At 42.6% G+C, this 24916-nt stretch overlaps 1 protein-coding gene across 2 annotated transcripts in view; it reads left to right on the plus strand.

The window, feature by feature from the left end:
- JADE3 (jade family PHD finger 3) overlaps positions 1 to 24916 on the plus strand; it is a 77666-nt gene that overhangs the window by 28250 nt on the left and 24500 nt on the right. The window lies entirely within an intron of this gene.

A 24916-nucleotide genomic window follows, 5' to 3' on the forward strand; every position in this document is an offset into this window, starting at 1 on the left:
ACACACAGTTAGCCTCTTTCTCTAACTCAATATTTGTCTCACAGGCGTGCTTAAAGTTACTCAGGCTGCACACAGCTTGCCTGATTTCTTCTGACTCCAACTTTGCTCTCCACTCTGTCTCAAACTACATTCACGCCACCCACACACTCAGTCATCAGCCAATCATATCACTCGCTCATCCCTCTCCTTCATCCCCACTCTTCACCTATCTCACACCAAACATGCACACATTTACTTGAAATCATTCATCTCAAACCCTCATTTTCTTCATTCTCTCTTAAAGCTCTTTTTTCTCTCCAGTAGACTCTGATTGGCCCAGCATTCCACATGCTTGCATGGGCAGTTCCTTGGGAGAGCCAGAGCTGGAACCAGTCCAGCACGACCCAGCACGACAGTGTCAAAGGCTGAGGCCTGTTTTTAGGCCTCTGCTGGTGACAGTGAGGGCTGTTGTTTCCTTCTCTCTCTCGCTCGCTCGCTCGCTCGCACAGGTATCTTTCCATCCCATTTGGTTCTGTGTTGTCATTTCCTTTGTCGAGTTTGGCCCCTTCTCTGAGGAACAAACTATAATGTAGATGGACCTCTCTTTTCATGCTGCTCAGGAAGATTTAATGTGGATTTGGCCCAGATCTCTCTAGCATGTCCTTTAATTGTGCCAGAGAACACTCCATAGTTACCTTGCAGTCCTCTTTGTCATCTGGCAGTAGCACTGCAATATCTTCAATAGGCCCTGTCTTATTTCTTCCATATAAGGATGCATTTGTTTTAGAACATTTATCCTTTTTTCCTTCTTCTGGCACCATTGGCTCTCAGTTAGCGACTTGACCATTCTGAAATACTTTATTATTGAGTTTTAGTTGTTTTACAGGTGCTCTGATGCTAAGAATTAAAGGGCAATCATTTTGAGGTTTACTGTGTGATGTCATACTAAACTCTTTTTAGTGTTAGTCTTGCTGTCTTCTGTCTTATTTTTGGCCAATAGAAAGTTTGAGCCCACTTGCTATAAATTCTGCACACACCCAGGTGACTAGCAAATGGACGTGCATGTGTCACCTTTAACAAGTCTTATTGCTAAAGACTTATTCTTTCTCTTCACCACTAATTGTTTATGTGGTTTAAAGTTAACTAGTTTCCTTCTCTTAAGCAACTCTCGGTACCGTTTGCCTATAGACCTCATTGGTTGTTCAAGTGACATATGGGTAGGATTTGTGTTTGGTGCATCTCTAAAGGATTCTAATATGTTACCTTGTTGGTTTTCTAATATAAACTCAATGGATTCTTGTGTTCTTTTTTGAATCTGTGTTCTCCTTCAAACAATCCTGTTCTTCAACTCCCGCCTCAAAGTTTTCTTTATTTTGTGAGATTTTCTGGGTGCCCACCTCTTTTTCTTGTGGAGATGCACCTTGCTGCATTTTTATTTATAGGTAACTGTTTACATTTGCCTTTTCTACATACTTGGCCAAGTCATTACCCACAATCATGGGAATGGGGATCTCATCCAGCATACCTGCTTCCCAAAGTTCTTGCCAGTCTTTGTATTGTATGTTCACTTTTGCAGCAGGCACTGGGAAAGCAGGATCTCCCAATCCTTTAATTATCATGGTTTTCTCCTCCACTAGGCTCTCTGACTTCACCAAGTGGGGTTTAATAACACACACTTCAGAACCTGAATCCTCTCCCATTACAGTTTGGATCCATCCACTACCACAGGTTCACTGTAATCAGGATCCATACCTCTCTCTGGAGTTAATATCACATGCTTCACCCCCTCCTTCTTTCTCTGCAGCTGGCTTAAATTTCTTAGGTGGCATTTTGGTGACAACTCCTTACATGTTACCCTTTTTGATTTTACTTCAGGAATGTTAAATCTTTTTGAAACACCTGTTCTGTTTCTTTGAAAAGTTCTGGCGTTCTTACTACAGCTTCTTCTGACGTTATCTGAAAACGTTTACCTCAGGAGGGCAAATCTTCTTTTACCAAACCTGTCTATTCTGTTAAACTGTTTTGGGTTTCTGTTAAAGCTCCTACTTTTTTACCTCAAGAAGGGACTCCTTTTTACCAAACCTGTCTGTACTTTTAAACTGCTTGGGATTTCTGTTACAGCTCCTCCTTATTTTTTACCACCTCTTTTTTATCAGATCACTCCCTTTCACAATTCACTCTGTGACCCTCTCCACAGCACCTTCTTATAATTACCTTTAAATTTTAGCTCAGAAGAGCTTTTTTGTCACACTCAGTTTCTATACACACACACACCCAAGGTGTTCTCTACTTTTACGCAGGCGTTTACCTAAAAAATACCTTTGCTTTGGGATTTTAATCCCTCCACTGATCCAGCACTTTATGGAAGGTATACACAAGTGGGCAGGCCCCCTTCACCTCACAACCATATACAAGCGTTTCACACTCCTGCCACCCAGGCTGATAAAGGCCAGGAGTCCCTCGCCACATGCCACTTGTCTAGCCTCGACTACAGCAGGCAGAGAGCACTGACCCAAATTCTCACAGAGTCCCATCTCTCCTTTTCCAGAGGCTTCACCAGGCAGGTAGCCAGTTCTTTGTGTTTGCCTTCTCCCACCCAGGTACAGCCCAGCGCTATTGGGGAAAAGGGAACTCAGCAGTTACCTTTCTTCAATAGATGCTGCCACCATTTAATGCACTAAGTTCTTTCCACTAGGTCTCTTCCTCCTCAGCTAACAACTTCTGGCCAGCCAGGGGTTAAATCAAAAACCCAACAACTTTTTAAATAAGAAGGAACATAGGAGTGAACAAATTTTAAACTAAAACACATACTGGGAGTTAAAAAGGAAAGGTTTCAAAATAAATGAACAGATTGACAGCCAGCTAACTTTTTGCTGCCTCTGAGCAGCATCTAAAACCCTTCTTTTCCTCAGTCTCTCTAAAGCTCTTCCCCCCCCTCTAATGGACTCTTAACTCACTTGGCCCAGCATTCCTTCTGCTCCTATTGATTGTCCCTTAGGAGAGGCGGAGCTGGAGCCAGTCTTGTCCTATTGTTACAAGATGTCCACCAGGATTTGCAACCACATTGTTCTCTAAGAACTTTCTGGGAACCATTTTGCTGTATTCTTAGGAAGGATAGGATCTAGAGATCCAATGTGACTCATAGTATCGAAAAGAATTTCCAAGAAACAAATCTTCACCCTGACCTGGATAGCTCAGGCAAGCCTGATCTCGTCAGATCTCAGAAACTCAACAGGGTCAGCCTTGGTTAGTAATTAGATGTGTGACCTCCAGCAAAGACAAGAGTTTCAGAGGCAGGCAATGCAAATCACCTCTGTTGGAGTCTCTTGCCTTGAAAACCCCAGCAAGTGTTGCCTCATAAGTCTGCTATGACTTGAGGTCATTTTCCACCACCAGACAAAGCTTCACTCCATCTTGCATTACATAATATGTATGCCCACTTTCAGCAGAAATCCTGTCGACTGCATGGGCTGTCAGTGTACAGTCCTCAGTGGAACTATACCTGAAACAGTACTTCAAAAGCCTTGTAACTTTAGATGTAATTTTTGATGGGGCCTTATTTAATGCTTGGTTTTACTGTGCTGTTGTTCACCTAATAGGCAGAGAGTAACTGAGAGCCAGTTTGGTGTAGTAGTTAAGAGCATGGGACTCTAATCTGGAGAACCGGGTTTGATTCCCCACTCCTCCACTTGAAGCCAGCTGGGTCACTTTGGGTCAGTCACAGCTTCTAGGAGCTCTCTCAGCCCCATCCACCTCACAGGGTGATATTGTTGTGGAGATAATAGTGACATACTTTGTAAACCACTCTGAGTGGACGTTAAGTTGTCCTGAAGGGCGGTATATAAATCGAATGTTATTATAACTTAGAACAGTGAAATGTGCACAATTTATAATTGGTTTACCATCTTCCCTGGAACCTTAGAACTGTAGATTTGCAAGGCAGCTGGACTCTTTAGCACAAAGTTAGATTCCTTGGAGGAAGTTATGTTAATTAAACTTGCTTGAGTTTGTGATGTACATGTCTTCATGTCCCTTTTAGGACACTGTTCAAATTGGAATCTCCAATAATGTATGTTCTTGGAGTCTGTCCTTTTACTTTGGGATCTTTATGCCATTTATTTGTACAAAACCCGGCTTTTATACTTGGAATCCTTAACTAAAAGTCTACCTTAAGATAAGATTGTTACAGTTAGGGCAAACATTTTCCTTTTCCTCACTTCAGAGGGGAACATGTCTGACTCTAGTTGTCAGACACTTTCACACACTCAACTGAATAAAAAAGAAAGAAACTCTTTGTCAGCATCAGCTGTCATCCTGAGGGCTGGTTCTGACTGGCCAATCAGGGACAGGAGGGAGCAGCCTGTCAATCAAGCTCTCATTCCAGGCAGTTGTTAACTTCTTCCCTTTCATCTCTTTGAGTGCTGCACTAAGGAAACTTTCTTTAAAGTGAATTCACAGCTCTCCTTACAGCAGTTCCCAAGAAGTTCTTCCTGATGACTGAAGAAACATCCCGAATTCAGTGAATTTGAGATAAGGGTTTTTTACTGCCTTCCTTATCCCACTGTAGGTCTCTGTGCTTACCAAAAAGCCACTATTTAAGAGTCAGAGGGACCCCATATCTGAAATGATATGGAATGTATCATAGGGGACTGAAATTTCAAGATAAAATCAACAGAAAATGTCTCAGCTCCAGTGAGTCTGCTTGATTGCTTTTTATAATTGCAGATCTCTGGGTCAAAACCCACATGGTTTCACTGATAGTCTGGAATGGCTTTAGGGGAGGTAGGGGCTGCAATGGGAAAGAGAAGGCAGCAAATAAATCTTGGCAGATGTACTGTGCTGCAGATTTACTCCATTGATGCTTTAGAAGCAAGCCTTAGTTTCTCAGTTATAATAACAACAACATTTGATTTATATACCGCCCTTCAGGATGACTTAACACACACTCAGAGTGGTTTACAAAGTATGTTATCATTATCCCCACAACAAAACACCCTGTGAGGTGGGTGGGGCTGAGAGAGCTCCAGAGAACTATGACTAGCCCAAGGTCACTGGAATGATTTCAAGTAAATGTGTGCATGTATCTTTAAATACTTGATGATATAGGTGAAGAGTGGGGGTGAAAGAGAGGGATGACTGAGCGATATGATTGGTTGATGACTGAGAGTGTGGGTGGAGTGAAGGCAGTTTGAGACTGACAGGGCAAGAGAGAAAAGTTTCAGTAGGAAGGAAGCAGGCTAGCTGTGTGCTGCCTGAGTATATTGAAGTATTTATGAGAGAAATATAACCTGTGTGGAACCTGAACTGAGCATGTTTGTGAAAGAACACTCAGTCAGGGAAAGAGAGGCCAGCTGTGTGCTGCCTGAGCAGGTTTAATATTTCTGTGAATAGGAGTTAGAAAAAGAGGCTAGCTGTGTGCTGCCTGAGGAGTTTTAAGCATTTCTGTGAGAAAAATATTGAGTTAGAGAAAGAGGCTAACTGTATGTGAAGCCTTAGAAGAGATCTGTGTGAATGAGTTTATAGGAAGTAACTTTAAGAACTGAGAACTATGTTTATGAAACTGGTACACTTCTTGACTAAATAAAAGTTCATTTTGTTTTGTTATATCCCAGAGTATCTGTCATTGCTAAATCCCATTCCTATCCTCAGGGCCACATAGAACCACGAAGGAGCCTGACGCTTAGGAACGTTACCAAAGGGAAAACTTAAATAAAATATATTGGAATATAATATTCCTGGTGGCAGAAAACTACCCAGAGGGTGTTAAGGGAAAGATTAAAAGAAAAATCTACTCAAAGAAAGTAAAGGTCATAACAGTCACCCAGCTGGCTTCAAGTGGAGGAGTGGGGAATCAAACTTGACTCTCCAGATTAGAGTCCCATGCTCTTAACCACTACACCAAACTGGTTATGCTGAACCTAGGCATTGGCAAAGAAGGCTGACTCTGAGTAGTAATAGGCAGCAATAACTGTCTAGTTATACTAAGGTACAATTTGTGATCTTTTTAAAAATTACTGATTTGTCATTATATTCCTTTAGATCCTAATGGTATATATCATAAATTTTAAAAGGAAAAAAAATCTCCATACGTCATAAGGAGATCACCCCCTCCCCAAGTTCTGACTGTTGTTATGTGCGTGTTAGAGAGAGTGTGAGTTAAAGAGAATTCACCTATTTAAGACCCTGAAAGTCATGTGTTTTAGAGAAGGCGATCCAGGGAAGCTTGCTCATCGTTTATCCCACTCCAGTTGTCAGAGGTTGGTACCAAGTGAATCTAATCCCCCTGCTTCCAAAATAATATTAGTAGACACTAGAGGTCCTGGTGGAGACTCTTCGGTGGGTCACAGAGGCCCTGCAGGGAGATGGCGTTGCAGCGGAGGCAAATGGATGCTTAAAGCTGAGCTCCGTCTCAACCCAAACCCTGCAAACATCTATTAACGTTATAAAATGAATGTTATGAACAAACAACAGAGAAAAAGAGAGCAAACATCACATTATTATTTATTATATTTATATCCCTCAAGTGGGCTCAGGGCGGGTTACAACAGAAGATAAAAGATACAAGATAAAATCACAATAAATTAACATAGCTTTCTGATAAAACACCTCACCATATAAAAACCATATAACATCTGTCGGAGATGGAGGTGCGGCTTAACCATGTGTGGTCACTCATATATGGGGGGTAGATGGTCAGTACCCCCTACAGACATAGAAGAGACCGGGAAAAGCAGCCAAAGCAGCCCAAAAGCTCCAAGATTTTTCCTCGATCCCTCAATCTTCAGTGGCACAAATCGGAGCCGAAAACGACACGCTTTAAATGACGCTGGAGGAAAATCGGGTAAGCGACCCTCTGACTGATTTCAATTTACCAGCTATGCTTCAATCTATGGAGGCTAATATTTTCCAAACGATTACTTATTCGACATAACATATTGCAGAGATTAAAATGGATATTCACAAAGCTGTGCAGAAACTGCAATGAATCTCAGTATCACTTTGCAAAGGGACATTCAAGATCTGCAAAGAGACAACAAGCAGATGCAAAATAGGATTCAGACTCTTGAAATTGCACTTCACCAGCAAAATTTAAAATTCAGAGGAATTGAGGAGTCTGAGTCAATAAATAAAGATTTAATCTCCTGTCTAGCTGACTAGCAAAATGTCTCCAATTAGAAGAGGGCATTACCCCTCTAATTTCCAAAGCATATCGACCAGGTTTTCCCAATCATCCTAAAAGGAGACGTCTTAGGGATGTATTGGCAACATTCTCAGACTGGAGAACAAGGAAGAAAATCTTGGATACTCCAAAAACACAAACGGTTTTTGTATATAATGGAGTCCCTATTTTAATTTTAACAGATCTACCTAAAGATATCCTCGATAAAAGAAAGGAACTCAAATTGATCACAGAGGTTTTGAGGAAAGCAAAACTAAATTACAGATGGGTAAATTTTACTAAACTCCAAGTAAAAGAAGGAGAAACCTGTATTTCTGAAGACCAAGAGACTGGACAAACTGTTACAGAATATTAACTTGGAACTGCCTATGGATTTTGACAGGAAGAGATCATATCCATCAACTCCCCAAAAGGGAAGCAAGATGCCTATTAGACTCAATTAATGGCTTGTATTTCATTTCTGAAGCGATGATAATTTAACAATAACTGTAATAACTGTCATTCATAGCATCAAAACATGATAAAGGGTTCGGATGAGGGAAAGAGATATTGTGCATACCACTAGCTCCCAAAGTTAGAAATAACCTGGCTATTCTGGAATTTTCCAGTAATCCAGGAGAGAGAAGTTAATCTTTTGGAGTAGAGTGGGTTATATAGGATAAGTTTTAGTTATGTATTTTGTATAAGTTATTTTTGAGTCTTTTCATTCATATCCAAGTTGAATAGATTATTGATATCAAAGAATTGTCTTACTGTTCTTGTTCTCATATTATAGAGTGTTGCTGTTTTTATACATTAACGTACATAGATAATAAATAGTTACAAGTTAAACCTTCTGATACATAGGATAAGTATACTTATATATAGCGTATATGTTATTCTTGTAGTTATCTATCTATACTCAAATTGAATAGAACTGTTTTATTGTCCCTGTTTTTATATTATAGAGTGTTGTTCTTATCTGTATGTCATATATACAGATAATAAATAGTTACAAGTTAAATTTTCAGATATATAAAACAATTCATAGTATAGTTTAAATAAGAGTGGTGAATTATGTGTTCTAAATTAAAAGTAATTTCATATAATGTTCAAGGTTTGGGGAATCCAATTAAGAGAAAACGTATACTTATAACTTTAGCCGAACTTATACCTGATATTACTCTACTTAAAGAAACACATTTCCAAATTGGTAATAGATCAGAACTAAAAGATAGATGGATTCAGTCGCAGTATCACGCAAATGGTACTTCTAAAGCACGTGGTATAGCAATTACAATATCTAAAAATATTTTCTTCACACACTAAGCTACAAAAACAGATCCTCTTGGTAGATACATATTTATTAAAGGTCAAATAGATAATCAACTTTTCACTGGCAGCTATCAATGCATCAAATCAGAGACAATTATCCTTTATAGAAGAAACATTGCAAGAGCTAGCAAAATTCCAGGAAGGTGAATTAATTGTGGGGGGTGATCAGAATTAAACAATTGGAATAAAAAACAACTAACATGGTATGATAGATACCACCTAATTAAATCATTTTTTCTTCACAAATTAATTTTTCTTTTCCATACAATTCCTATATCAATTCCACCAAAACTTCTTAAAAATGGCAAATGCTTTTTAATACATTTTTCTGGTAGGATAAACATCCAAGACTTGCATTTATGACATTAAGGTTAAAACATACACAAGGTGGTTTAAATTTTCTGGATATTGACTTATACCAAAAAGTAATTTGTCTAAAAAATGCAATTTCAATAATACAAACTGGAGAACAAGCAGATTGGATTAACTTTATACAAGATACACAACAAAATGAATCTATTCAGGATTTACTACGGAATAAGCAGTACTTTCACTCCGTAAAGATTAAACAAAATATTTTCTTCAGTGTGGGATGCTTATAGGAACAGAATTAGTCCAGAACATTCCAGATTTTCTTTGCTTTTTCAGAACTGGTTTCCCTCAGGCCTTTTCGCCTACATTTAGCAAACAATGGAAAGAACATAACATTACACGATTAACTGACATTGCCTCACGAAAAGGAGTACTTGACAAATTAGAGTTAGAACAAAAACTCCATGGAAGTATACCATGGTTTACTTACTTAAAACTAAAGAATCTAGCTACTCATATAAATTTAAAGGAGATCATGAAAAAACCAAAGAGTGCATTTGAACAACTGATACAAAGGAAAGGATCTTCAAATAAAGGAGTAATCTCTAAAATTTAAAACATATTGCTACAAACTATTAAATCCAAAATTTTAAATTGTCAATCGAAATGGCATCAAGATTGTGGCAAAACATCAATAGAACAATGGGAGAAAGTATGGTTATCCAAATTATTAAACTCATCAACGGTCAACGTTAAGCTGCAATCATATAAGATTTTGGCAGGATGGTACTTAACTCCTAAAAAACTGGCTGCTGTTTATTCTCATAACTCACCTTTATGTTGGAAAGAATGTGGTGAACCAGGATCGTATATACGCTGTTGGTGGAAATGTCATTATATAGAAGAATTTTGGGAGGGAAATTCTAAACCAAATTTTTTTGATGACAGGCTATAAAATTCCAATGAAACCTGAACTGATATTCTTGATTCAGTGGGATGATATAGATATCCCTCCAATTAGACATGATCTCATTAATAGGGGTGTGCACTTTAGGTTTCCAATTTGGGTAAAATACACAACTCGGACCCGATCTGTAAAGATTCAGGATTCCTGAATTGGAGCCAGCATGCTGGCCTTGATTCGGTAATCCCGAATCAAAGCTTCCTGAAGCATTCGGGTTGCTTCAGGAAACTTTGGGCTGAGTTTAAAGGGCTCTTTCCCTGCCTCTTACAAGCAGCAGGGCCCTTTAAACATCCCAAACCAGCCCCTCAACCCCCCCACTTACCTTGGCCCTGCCACTGCAGTGAAGGTGGTGGCGTCATCTCTGGCCTTCCCCACCACCCTGCGGGGCCACATGCTGCCGGATCTGGCCTTCCCAGCCGCCCTACGGGCCACTGCAGCCCTAGAGGCAGCGGCACAATGACAGCGGCTCCAGCCCTCTCCACCGCCCTGCGGGGGCCGCGGTGCAGGAGGTGGCCATTTGAGGGGCAGGAAGGCCCAGAGGAGGCAGCTCCAGCCTTCCCCGCTGCCCTGCAAGCCACTGTGGGCCCAAAGGAGGTGGCGCGGCAGCAGCTTAGGCCCTCTCTGCCACCCTGCAGGGCCGCACAACTGCAAAGGAGGCAGAAAAGGCCCTTCCTGCTCCTCAAATGGCTGCCGTGATGACCATTTGAGGGGCAAGAAGGGCCGGAGGAGGTGGCTCTGGCCCTCCCCGCCACCCAGCTCGCGGCTGCAGTGGCAGAAGAGGCAATGTGGGCCCTGCTGGAGCTGGCTCTGCCCTTCCCCACCACCCAGCTAATCAGCCTCCCCTCTCTCTGCCAGCCAGATAAGTGGGTTGGGTGGGTTGCTCCCCGTCACTTCAGTATGCTCCGAATCTTTATGGAGCATGCCGAAGCGAGCTAAATACCAGAATCCCAAAGAGGCGCAGCAATTCTGGTAATTCTAATTGCTGGGTAAAACGGAATTTTGGGAGGGTGCATACCCCTGCTTATTAATATTTTTCTAATGGCAGCAAAAAATGCAATGGCATTAAAATGGAAAGCACATACTACACCCAAAATTCCAAGTTGGTATTCTAAAATTTGGAAGCTTTTTTAATTTAAAAAGATCAATGACGGAATCTATCAAGCTGAAAATTTCCCCGTATATTAGTATGGAAAATATACAATCACCAAATAAAATTTACCGAACAATTTTAAATATGGCTGTTGTGGGTTTTCCGGGCTGTATTGCCGTGGTCTTGGCATTGTAGTTCCTGACGTTTCGCCAGCAGCTGTGGCTGGCATCTTCAGAGGTGTAGCATCAAAAGACAGAGATCTCTCAGTGTCACAGTGTGGAAAAGATGTAGGTCATTTGTATCTACTCAGGAGGGGTGGGGTTGAGCTGAGTCATCCTGTAAGAGTTTCCCAGGGTGTGGAATGCTAATGGAGGGAGGCTTCACTGTATCCTGAGGAGGTTCTTTTGCATATGGATTGGTACTTGATGTGCTAATCTTCTCTGCAGGGCTATTGTCGGGGATAGAATGTTTTGTTAGCCTGGTGTTTTTCAGAACTGGAAACCATGCTCTGTTCATTCTTAAGGTTTCTTCTTTCCTGTTGAAGTTTTGCTTATGCTTGTGAATTTCAATGGCTTCCCTGTGCAGTCTGACAAAGTAGTTGGAAGTGTTGTCCAGTATTTTGGTGTCCTGGAATAAGATACTGTGCCCTGTTTGAGTTAGGCTATGTTCAGCCACTGCTGATTTTTCAGGTTGTCCAAGTCTGCAGTGTCTTTCATGTTCTTTTATTCTTGTCTGGATGCTACGCTTTGTGGTCCCGATGTAAACTTGTCCACAGCTGCAGGGTATACGGTATACTCCTGCAGAGGTGAGGGGGTCTCTACTGTCTTTTGCTGATCGTAGCATCTGTTGTATTTTTCGGGTGGGTCTGAATACTGCTTGAAGGTTATGCTTTTTCATAAGCTTTCCCATCTGATCAGTAATTCCTTTGATATATGGCAAAAACACTTTTCCTGTAGGAGACTGTTTTTCCTTGGTTGTTTGATTCATCCTGGGTTTGATTGCTCTTCAGATTTCATTTCTGGAGTAGCCATTTGCCTGAAGTGCGTGGTTTAGATGATTAATTTCCTCATTGAGAAAGTGCGGCTCACATATCCGTCTTGCACGATCCACTAATGTTTTCATTATGCCTCTTTTCTGTCGGGGGTGGTGATTGGAGTTTTTGTGTAAGTACCGATCAGTGTGAGTTGGTTTCCTGTAGACCCTGTGACCTAACTGAAAGTTTGCTTTGCGGATGACCAAGGTATCCAGGAATGGGAGTTTTCCCTCGATTTCTTTCTCCATTGTGAATTGTATGTTCAGGTGGATGTTGTTGAGATGATTCAAAAACTCCCATCAATTCTTCCTTATACATGATAAATGTATCATCCACAAACCGGAACCATACACTAGGTTTGTGGGGTGCTGATTCTAGAGCTGTTTTTTCAAAATGTTCCATGTAGAAGTTTGCTATAACTGGGCTGAGTGGGCTCCCCATGGCCACCCCATCCATCTGTTCATAGAATTCGTTGTCCCATTGGAAGTAACTGGTTGTCAGACAATGGTGGAATAAGGCTGTTACATCCTCTGGGAAAATCTGATTAATAAGTGCACTCACCAGAAGAAACCTCCATCTTGGCAAAGGGAGGAAACTTTGCAGTCACCCCCACCAGAATTCCTGTGGAAGACATCATTGCAAATATAGAAGCTGCCATTCGTCATCTACCTGAAGAGGAAGCTGAGGAAATAAGAGGAGAGACAGCCAGGATTCTACGAAAGGCAAAGCTTCCCACCAGCAATATAACACGCAAGGAGAGAAATGCCATCAAGACCCTCAATGCAGATCCAGACATCATCATTCTACCAGCTGATAAAGGCAATGCTACAGTGATCATGAAAACAGAGGAATACAAAAAGAAGATTAAGGAACTCCTGGACCCCTCCACCTACAAAAAACTAAAACGAGATCCCACTTGCAAAATCACCAGGCTAACAAATGCGCTGATCAAGAATTCCTCACTACATCCCGACACGCACAGAAAACTATGCAAGACTGAAGCACAGCCACCTAGACTATATGGACTCCCCAAAATACATAAGGATTCAGTCCCACTCCGACCCATTGTGAGTGCCATTGGTTCACTGACATATGAATTAGCTAGACATCTGGCCGATCTCCTGCAGGACCACATCGGGAAAACCTCGTCTTACATCAAAGATTCAGAAGATTTCATCAACAAAATCAGTTCTCTGAAACTCAATCCACAAGACATACTTGTCAGTTTTGATGTTGTATCCCTGTTTACCAAGGTTCCAGTAAAAGACACTATTGCACTTATTAATCAGATTAATCAGATTGTTGGTGCGAAGTTTCGGGCTTGGGTGTCATCAATATGCAGATGACACCCAGCTGTATCTGATGATGGATAGCCAGCCCGGCTCAGCCCCAGACGTCCTGGAACATACGTTTGCAGCCGTGACTGATTGGTTGAAACAGAGTCGACTGAAACTGAACCCAACAATGACGGAGGTCCTGTACTTGAGCCACGGAGGACTGGATTCAGGACTCCGGCTCCTGGCCCTTGATGGGGCACAGCTTGTGCCAGTTCCAAGGGTTAAGAGCCTGGGGGTGATCCTAGATGCCTCCCTGAAAATGGAGGCACAGGTCACAGCGGTTGTCAGGTCTTCTTTTTTCCACCTGTGGCAGACCAGGCAACTTGTCCCTTACCTGTCTACCTGTGACTTAACTACAGTGACCCAGGTAACCATCATCTCTAGGTTAGATTACTGTAACTCGCTCTACACAGGCCTACCCTTGAGCCTGACCAGAAGATTACAGCTGGTGTAAAATGCAGCAGTGCACATTATTATGAAAGCACCAAATAGGGCGCATATTCTACCAATACTACGTGAGCTGCATTGGTTGCCAGTGGAGTATCGGATCAAGTTCAAGGTCTTGGTATTGACCTATAAGGCCCTGTGTGGACTGGGGCCAGCGTACCTGAGGGACCGTCTCTCCCCATATATTCCCCAGAGGACCCTCCAATCGAGAGAAAAGAAATTGTTATCAGTCCCTGGCTCCAAGGAGACCCGCCTGGCCTCGACTAGAGCCAGAGCTTTCTCAGTCCTGGCTCCTACCTGGTGGAACGCTCTGTCTACCAAGACCAGGGCCCAGCAGGATCTACTATCTTTCTGCCGGGCCTGTAAGACAGAGTTGTTCCACCAGGCTTATGGCTGAGGCTGGGCCTCCACTGGCTGGAGGATACAACATCTACCCCCCTCCCTATGAGAGCTGCCCAGTACTGTTCTTAAGCTGCTGCTATGTTCAACTGTACTGTTGCACTATTTGTTATTAACTGTATTGCCGCCATCAAGAAAGAGTGTTTCTATTTTTATATTTTTGTATGATGCTTTTAAATGTTTTATATGGAATGTTTTAAATGTTCTTAATGCTGTTATCCGCACTGAGTCTGCTCACAGGGAGGGCGGAATAGAAATACGATTAAATAAATAAATAAATCTTACATATCAAAAATAATTAATATAAATATAATATAATATATAAAACATTCAGTAATAAATAAAATGTCACTTTATCTAAGTCCTAATCTGTTCACTATATTTTAGGAGAGCATAATTCTGTAGCAGATAGTAAGAAAATTTCTCTCTTTTTTGGCCAAACTCTCAATAGCTAGATATACAAAATATTTTAAAACTTTATATTGAGGAGTGGCTAAAATCAATATGGTATTCAGTTGTCATGATCATATTAATGTACTCCATTGAACTTTGTGACTGGATCATGTAGAACATGAGGAGGAGGAATCCCTATTCCTCCCTTTTTAACCTTATCTCTTCCAGTTACCATCTTCGCTGTCCAATATAGCTTTTGTTCATTCAAGTTCCACATTCCCTGGTATAGGTTTTTTTTAGGAGTAAGGAGCCCCCTTCTCTTCCTTGAACCAGTGCAAGAGTTGAGAGAGTTACAATGTGAATGAACCCATTAATTCAGTTTTGCTATAGGAATTGTATTGTGAATTCTGCTGTCAAAAATATTCTTTCTGTACTAGGTATTATTAATGTGGTGATGCAAGATTGTTAATCTAAATCTTTTAGATTATTAAACTAAATCACTTATGTGAATGTATAGTTATGAAAATTTAAGACATTAATCTGCTTGTTTCGTGCCCTTTTTCACCTCTGCTATTTTAGGCTGCTGGTTGCTTAGTCTGTATTTGGGATTTCTGTATTGTTTGTTATCATCTTCGTGTGTGTTCATTTTTTGTTGTGGCTTCTTCCCAACATGCTGAGGGTGTAACTTGATACCAACTAGCCCCGAACTCTGTGTCAGTCAAAATCAACAAAGCAACCTACAAAAGATGCTAAGGGAAAGTTGTCATAGCCGTGCCCTAAAGATTCCCTCCCTTTTTCCTTTTTAACTTCTCACTTGATGAAGTGTTCTAGAGAGCTTGTGTTATTTTGGTTGATCTTAAGAAAAGATATTATATAGCTTCTGCTTTTTTTAATTTTCCTGTGGAGACAGCTACTTGCGGTTGCTTTTTTTAATATACCAAACATAGTTTTGGATTAAGATTTTGTTTGATAAGTAATGCCATTACAGGATTTTATAACTTTCTCCTTTCTGATGTAAAAATGTCTTGATGTCATTGACTAGTTCCCAGAAATTTTACCATGTTTAGTTATTTTTATAATTCCCCAGTCTTTTATAGTATAGAATTAGTGGTATAGTTGCTTTACTTTTCCAGGTATTCTGTTCTTCATAATGAGCTTGTAGAACTATCTCTAATTTCTTTTTTCTAATGAGGAGGAAAGAAGTTTTTAATGATGTGTCTGAACTTGCTAATATGATAAATTCTGTGATTGTCACTAGACATGGGCATGAACCCCCCAAAAAACTAATCACGAGGTTCATGGCTCGTTCATTTTCACAGGACATGAAACACAAACTTTAATGGAATTCGGCTGGTTCCTAAACCAGTTTGCAGTTTGTGGGGGCCCAGGATGAACCCTTCATGGTCAGAGAGCCCATACTTGCAGGGAGTTTTCAGCAGGCTCTCCTCCAGCCACCCTCCAAGTTTGGACAAGGTTCCAATATGGATCTCCGAGTTATAGACCCCCAAAGCTGGTGCCCCCAGGAAAGCCCCATTCAATACAATTGGAGCCATCCATGCCAATTGACTATGGGACCCCCCAAACGTGGGCAGTGTCAGGAAGGCAGCCAGCCAGCTGCCTCCCTTCTAGGGGATGGAGGGTTGGCCGCCACCTGGCGGCACCTCCCATGTGCCCACCTGCATTGCACCTACATGCGGCCACCGCTGAAGGACGACGATTTTTGTTGGTGGCCGCCCTCTCTGTGTGGGCTTGCTGCCAACTTGCGACACCCCCCTGCCCGCCCACCTCTATGGCCGGCCACCACCAAAGGACAATGGGTTTTGTCGGTGGCCACCCTCTCTATGCAGGCTCGCTGTCAACTGACGGCACCACCCACTCGCCTCTACAAGTGGCCACCACCGAAGGACGACAGGTTTTGTTGGTGGCGTCCCTCTCCGTACGGGCATGGGAAGAGGGGCTGCTGACGGACCCCTGGCCATGCTGCACAGGGTAACAAATTAAGGCCCTTTTCCAGCCCCTTGGGGAGAGGGGCTGCAAATGCACCCCTGAACACGGAGGACAGGGTCACAAAATAAGGCCCCTCGGGCTCTTGGAGGACGCAGCCACAGACAAAACCCACTATCCTGCCGCGATGGACAGCAGGAAGCGAGGAGGAAGCCCCTTCTCCACGACGAAGTATGAAGGAAGGCATACAGGATTGCGCAATGCATCCTCTCTCCACCCTGATGGGGAGAGGGGCTGACACACCCTGGGCAAGGAACAACAGGGTCACAAAATATGGTCCCTTGGGCCCTTGGAGGACGCGGCCACAGACAAAACCCACTGTCCGGCCATGGTGGGTGGCAGGAGTAACTGGGACAACACAGAACATGCTCAGAACAGCATCAGACCCCCCCCCCCACTGCACAAGAAGACGTGGCTGCCGATAAAACTCACTGTCCGTCCGTGGCGGGCAGATGGCAACAACACAGACCTCCTCCAGCCCAGCGGGGAGAGGGTCCGACAAACTGCAGACAAGGCACAGGCTGACAAAATAAGGCCTCTGCACTGAGACCAACAGGATCCTACAGAATCCAACTTCCGGAAGTGGCAGGCAGATCAACCCAAAAAGGCCACCGCAGGGAGAGCAAGGAGCAACACAGCCGAACAAGCCCCTCCCCCCCACAAATGAGACCGACGGGGGAGAGGCTTGTTCGACAGCCAAAACCTGTCATCCATCGACGGGAGGGACAGATGGACAGATATACTGATGCCTACCCCATGACCCACCTGCTGGCCATGGCAGCAAGGACTGAACTGTTTCCCCCCTGACACAGAGGAGACCGCAGGTCCCATGGATCAGTGTCCCTCCCACCATATTCTACAATTTCTTTTGCAGGGCTGTCCCTCTTGTTGAGGAGGAGTGGCAGCAATGGACATCACCCACCTGCCAGCCATGGCAGCAACGAATGCCTTCTCCCCTAGGTATGGGGGAGGGTTACACCAGGTACCACGACACGAGAGGGGTCCCTTCCACCATCCTGCACAATTACATGTTCAACAGTGTCCCTTGTACCAAGCATCAACTACATCACCCACCTGCCGGCCATGGTGGAAAGGACAGAACGCCTTCCCACCTAGGTGGGGAGAGGAATACACCAGGTGCCATGAGAGGGGACCTTTCCACCGTCCTGCAGAACAGCATGTGCCGCAGACCAAGCATCAGTGACGTGACCCACCTGACGGCTGTGGCAGTGAGGACAGAACCCCTTCCCCCTGTTGAGGGTGAGAGACAAAGTCCCAGGGATAGGGGTAAGTTGCTCCCCGAAGGGACGGAGACAGAAATCCCTGTTGCATAGAAGCCCTATCCTGCCACACACACCTAACCTGAGCTGACAGGGGAGTTGGACAAAATAAGGGACAGTAGCTTCTACGCATCAGGCCACCGCTGGAACGGCACCGTGTCACACAGATGTCGTTTGGAAAGCTCTGGAAGTACTGCCAGAGTGGGAGACTGGAAAAGGGGAACAGTAGCTATAGGGAGATCTGAGGATTACTGGCCGTGCTGTGAAATTGGGGCTGGAAGATGGAGAGAGTACTTGACTACAGGCAGGGTTAGGCACAGGAGGAGGAGATGTTGGGGGGGGGCAGGTTGCACCAAACCCATGTAATTCCTCCTAAGATTCCTAGAGCGCCACCAGACCACACGCAGAGAGACCTGACCTGATCAACCAGAACAGGTGTACAAAGTCAAAAAGAGCTGAATAATAGACTTAAAAAGGAAAGAATAAGGTGACCCCCTCAGCTGAGATGACCACTGAGCTTGGCCCCAGAGCCTGGCAGTGACCCAGAGACTAGGGGGTTAGAGCCCTACCACCCCACAGAGAGAGACCTGACCTGACTTTTGCGGGCAGGGCAGGTACACACACACACACAAATATATAAATTAAGATAGTAATCAAATAAAAAAACAAGGTGAGCCCTCAGCCAAGGTGCCCACTGAGCTTGGCCCCAGAGCCTTGGCAGTGGCCCTGAGACCAGGGGGGTAGAGCCCTACCACCCCACACAGACACCACCTGACCTGATCTCCCAGAAAAAAAGGGTAGACCTCAGTCAGGCTAGGCCCCAGGCAGAGGCAAGGGGCCCAGGCTCTGGCTGAGGGACTGGGTAGGGTGGAAGAAAAGGGGCACCCTTCCCAGAAATGCCAAGAGTGGAACTGGAGAGGCTTTTCAGTCTCTCTTCTCCACAAACAGGCCAGCAGCAGCCAAGCTTCCACTCTTCCTCTTTCTCCCTCCAATGCCAGCAGCAACAGTCCTCCAATTCTCCCAAAGCAGAAGGCAGAGAGCAGTGCCTTATATAACAAATGCTGTGATAGAGCAGAACAGGAGCTCTCTGGTTGACAGTCAGAGCTGTCCAACAGGCTTTGGAGGGATGAGATTGGAGTTCCGGTGGCTACAAAGCTCTCCCCCCCCCCCGGTTCTTGGCTCCCATGTAACAGACTGGGAACTCCATGGCTGGAAGGGAGACCTGCCTATCAAGGTAAGATGGGCTAAGATTGGGGTTTCCATGGCAACTAAAGGCCTGCAGACATTCCAGGACTCCGTTGCCTAGGAAATCAATTGAGAGGCACCAGGGCTCACGAACCGCTCACAGAACGCACGAAACTGGCCTAAAAAGTCGTGGGTGTTCGTTAACAGGCAGTCCCACGGAACACGTGCTAACGAACCACGAATCGGCCAGTTCTGTGCATTTTTTGTTCCATAATTCAATTCGTGCCCACCTCTAATGATCACTCTTTTACCTTTATTGCAATATATAACGTGTTTGTTTGAAGGCAACGTATTTCTTCTCTCAGTGGAATAATCTTTCAGCATTAGATCATGCATTAAATCTTTTAATATGTACTGGAAACTGAACTACTTCAGAATTCAAGATAAATAAACTCCACAGTTGGCAGATTAAAGGCCTCTTGGGTTTCTGATTTCTTTTTTGCTAATGTCAAGTTACACAAAGTGTTATGGTGGAGGAGGAGCAATTCCAGTCAACACCTGGCTAGAGATAGCAAAAGGATATAGCTAGAAGACCTGAGATTACGGCATGTGTGAATGATCTTGTTCTGAGGTGATTTAAGATGACAGTGCTATGTTTGAACCTTATTCAACCATGGTGAGTTGCAAAGGGCTTTGCCACCATAGGCAAGTTTTGGAGTGTTTTAGAATAATGAAACGGTTCCATATGAAATATTAATATTGCTCTGATGCTTGAAGAAGATTGCGAGAAACAAACTAGATCAGAAAAAGGCTACCTTGGAGGCTCAGGCTTTTCAGTGCTCTTTGGTTCTATGGACTGAGACTGTTACTGTTAATGATTTGTAAAATACACAATGAATTGTTAAGTAAATTGCAAGCTTTCAGTGCTTTGTAGTCCTATGGACTATTGATGTTAATGTATTTGAAATGCACTATGAATTGTTAAGCATTCTTTAAGTGTGGTTCTATGATTTGAGACATAATTTGTGAATGAATTGCTTTACAACTCTTCAGTGCCTTATGGTTTGATAGATTGAGACACATTTCGTTGTGAATAACTTTGAAAGTACTAGGAAGTATTAATTGATATATATACCTGTAAAGAAGAGATTGTACCATTCCAATTACTTGTTTCATGTGGAATAATTAATATATGAGTTCAAAGTAAAATAAGATGTAGTGTTTGATAACACACTTTATTAGTTTGAGTGCTTAAAAATAACTGATTGGAACGTGAGCCCGTATACACAGCATTTTTTCCTCTTTAGTAACTTTACACCATAGTCCCTTGTGTCTGTAAGTGCTGTGTTTTATTCATTTATTTGGTATAGCTGTAAGTCATAGCAAAATACAGCACAAAGCAGGTGGCTAACCTATTTGCTATCTCCATCTTGCTTGATTTCTATTGTTAGAAAGTATTTTTTAGGTTTCTTCTTAGAAACCTAACAGCATTCAAATGCTGTTCTAGGTGGCACTCCACCCTTACGTTCTCACAGCTGCTCAGCAGTGACTATTTCCACAAGACTACATTAAACAGCCCTCTTTGCACCCAGATGGACTGAGGCACCTGTAAATTCAAAGGCAGGAGTTAGCTAACATGAACCTATGCACACTTTTCTTATTGAAACTGGTATTTTCTATTATATTAAATACAGTTGAGTTAGCCGTGTTAGGGATCATGCATCTGACGAAGAGAACTTGATTCTCGAAAGCTTATGCTACAATAAAATTGGTTAATCTTAAAGGTGCTACTGGACTCTTTTTGATTAAATACAGTGTGTTTTGAGCAGCTAAATAAGTTTAGTGTAGTGGTTAGGAGCGTGGGACTCTAATCTGGAGAACTGGGTTTGATTCCCCACTCCTCCACTTGAAGCCAGCTGGGTGACCTTGGATCAGTCACAGCTTGTAGGAGCTCTCTCAGCCCCACCAACCTAACAGGGTGTTTGTAGTGGGGATAATAATAACATACTTTGTAAACTGCTCTGAGTGGGTGTTAAGTTGTCCTGAAGAGCAGTATATAAGTCAAATGTTATTATAATAATATTATTAAAGTTCTGTGACTTAGCCAGTGTATGAAGAAAGCAAAGAGAAAATTATGAAGTGAAAGCAAGAAGTCTTATTAGGAGAACAACATATAATTTCAAGTATATTGCAAGAAAGCAGCAATATTACTTAACTAGACCGCTGGTTCTTCCAGAATGTTGATGGGAAACTGGATTTTCTTCAAGGTTACAAAAATCATAGTTACCTATGTCATTCTTGGAGAGCAAAAGGCTGTTGTGCTTCATTTGGCCGAAACTGTCGCCATGGCATAAAAGTATCTGTCACGCATTTCATGAACAATGACAGCTTCACCCTTGGTCAAGTTGGACTGCTCTCTTGGCAAGGGAAGAATTCCCTTTGAGCATGAAATGGCACAGCAGTCCTTTATGGGTGAGTGAGCTGTGGATTCTTTTGAAATCCTCACCAACAGTGAAGGGCTGCTTCCACATGGAAGTTTTTCTCAATCTTGACTTCCACACTAAAGTGCTTTTGTAGTTGGGGGGAGCTTCCATACCACATTGTCATGCTGTAATCATCCTCTGCAGATTTTCTGCATGCTCAATATATTCTTTCCTGTACCTGCTTTACTCCAGTCGCTTTAAAAAGGATACAGTTCAAGCATGTCAGCCTGCCATCTGGAAGGAATGGAGCACATTTTCCTACACTGTAGAGGCCCAGTACAAAATAGTTCTATTTTCTTCTTGACTGGTATGATTTTCTTATCAGGTTTCCTACTATGCCAATCGAGGGTGTTTTGAGGGTTTTTTAAATTGATTATTGCTGTACCACAGTCTTTGCTCTAATGGCTCCCAAATTGCTTCTGGGCCCAGTTCAGGGTTCTGGTATTGATCTTTAAAGACCTATATGACTTGGGACCAGCATATCTTAAGGACTGCCTTCTCTCACATGAACCTACTTGTCGACTCAGATCATATTTGGAGGCCTAGATGGGTGGCTGTCCAAGAAAGAGTGCTGAAATTTTGGAATTCTCTAAGGAGATTTGTCTGTCACTGTCTGTTGTCCTCTGCTAGTGGGTGAAGACTTTTGTTTTGTTTACATACCCCCAGTAAACCCTTATTGGCCCTCCTCCCTGATTGTGTATATGTTTATATGCCTATGATTTTATTGTATTTATATATACATTTTAATGTTATGTTAATGTTTTAAATGTTTTAATATCTGTTGTTCACCAATCAGGGACCCTATTTGTATGGAAAGGTGGCATATTAAACGTTTTAAATAAAATAAAATAATGCTATAACCGCTCAAAGCTGTTGTAATAGATCATTATAACACTATAGGCAACTGTTGCTGTTATGGCCTTACTAAAAATTTGGGATGAATGGCAATATATTATTACAGCACTTTAATTACTTATCATTATTTATAATTAATTCTAGTTAGTGCTATAGTGCATATGTGAAGAAAAAGACAAAGAAACAGATGGTACATCATCACAGAAGCCATGAAAACCATCATGTAGAGTCACTGCAGAGCATAAGTGGAAGGGATATGTGGAGGGGAAAGACAGGGAAATGTGTAAAAAAAACTTCCACATGTGCAAGTTCCATCGCCAACGCCCGTGCACTTGCGAAATGATGAACCCTCACCATGTGGAAGCATCCAACATTTACAAAACACTTAAACGTGAACCTTGACAATAAGAATTTTAGGCCTTGGTTTACAGGATCTACTCATTTTAAATGTAAACAAGCAGGGGACCTGCTATGACTTGCATCTCATTTCCCCCTGTATCACCTCCCCCAGTATTTCTTTTCCTGCTTCCTTCTCTATTTCTCACCCACCAATCTACCTTGATCTCCCCCTCTCTTCAGCTTTCCCTCCTTTCCTTCTCTTAGCAGCCTCTCCCCAGAAAAAGTGTGGCTGAGCTGCAAAGTGGTTGTTGGGCCTCTCCTTGGTGAGTCCTCCTTCAGGGGGAAGGGGACAAGGCCTTCTTCAAGGCTGTTTTGGTCTCCAAGTCCACCCATTTCCCCCCCCCAATAGCTTTGTTTTACAAAAAACAAAGCTTGGAAGGCACCACAAAATTGTTGTGATTGCCTAGCAGCCTCCAAAATGGGCACTGAGAGGTCAGTCGGCATTCTTTCCTTAAAGTTTACAGGCATTTTTATATTATTTTGGGGAGTTTTAATTCCACCCATGTGTTTTTGTTTAGATTTCAGATTTTTTTGCAAACTTTTTCCTTTCGAATTGCAGAGAAATCTGTACTTAGTTCATTTTACAAATTTGTTGATCCTCATTTTATGACCCAGTTTGGAATTAGATATATGTTGTAATGACAAGTTCCATTACATTGTATTTGTACATTATAGGTTTATTTTTAGATGCTTGTTTATATTTCTCAGTTCCTCTGTTCATTCAAACTACAGTGAACAAGACCAGTTATATACACAATATCAGCTGTTAGTCCTCTAAACCCTGAGTCTCAATAAGAAAGGTGGACAACAAATAAGCGTGCATTTATCATGTGCACTGGTCCCATTCACATTTAATGGTAGTGTGCACCAATCATTACACACAATGGGTTAGTGCATTAAATGCATTTCAATATGAGTGAGTGCATGTTCAGCTGATAGGGTTCAGCTGCCTCAGTTAAGAGCCTTGGGGTTATTCTAAACCTGACATTTCTGCTGGAGAAGCAAGTTTAATGCAGCTGCCAAAAGAAATGCTTTCTTCCAACCTCATCTACTCCAGAAGATGGCTAGAATCAGCTGGTTTGGCCACCTGGATCCATATCATGGTAGCATCAAGTCTGGACTATTGTAATGCTCTCTACGTGGCTCTGCCCTTGCAGTGGGCTCAGAGACTTCAGTTAGTACAGACTGCTGCAGCTCAGTTATTATCAGTAGTGAGGTGGAGCACTTATATTACACCCGTTCTGCAGTTACTTCATTGGCTGCTCATCAGTTTCTGGGCTTAGTTTGAGGTCGTCGCTGTCACATAAAAAACCATACTTTGCCTCGACCCTCATATCTGAAGGACTGTCTTCCCTCCACCATGAAAATAGGGGTATGCGCTGGAAAAAATTCAGTTGATTCACTTTGGTGATACTGAACTGGAGAAAAATTCTGTGCTCCCAGAATACCAAATTCATTCTCCAGTTCAGTTTGGTAATGCAAAGCAAGTTTGGTGAAATTTGACCATTGTTTCCTATGGGAAACTCAATTTCCAAGGGGAGCATTTTTGGACTGAATTTCACCAAATTTGCAGGGGATCTACTCCTACCTCTCCTCTAATGACTCCCCAAGTTTCATGAAGATTGGACCGGGGGGGGGCATTTTATGGTTCACCAAAGAAGGTGCCTCCGGCCACCGAAAACTATGGGCCCTATCCAGGAGGCTGGGAGTGGCATTTTGCAATTCAAATCCATTGAATTAGGAGGGGATGTACTCCTAACTGTCCTCTAACTACTCCCCACGTTTCAGGGAGAATGGCCACTTTATGCCCCCCACAAAATTCGATAATTTTTACTGAATACCGAACCCAAATTGCACATCTCTACATGAAAGCTCTGTTTATCTGTTCATAGCCTTCTGCTGGTGCTACAAGATCAACAACTGCCTGTACGTGTGCTTTCTCTGTTGTGGCCCCCAGCTTGTGGAATGGCCTGCCTGAAGGCTCCCATGCTTCTGTCATTTTACAAATTATATAGAACAGAATTGTTCAGGAGAAAATTTTGTATAAAAATAATAGGGCTATACTATAACAGAATAGTTCAGGAAGGGGGCTGTATAGGATGAGTTTATCTTATCCTTCTGTCACTGCATTATTTCCTGCATTATTTTCTACAGATATAGTTGCATTTTTTTCATTGTATCTGCATTCTTTATCATGTCTAACATTCTGTGCTTGTTTCAGATTTCTGTAATCCCATTCCTAGTACATTGGTTATTAGTCAT

This window comes from Eublepharis macularius, chromosome 3, assembly GCF_028583425.1.
Source record: "Eublepharis macularius isolate TG4126 chromosome 3, MPM_Emac_v1.0, whole genome shotgun sequence".
NCBI lineage: Eukaryota > Metazoa > Chordata > Lepidosauria > Squamata > Eublepharidae > Eublepharis > Eublepharis macularius.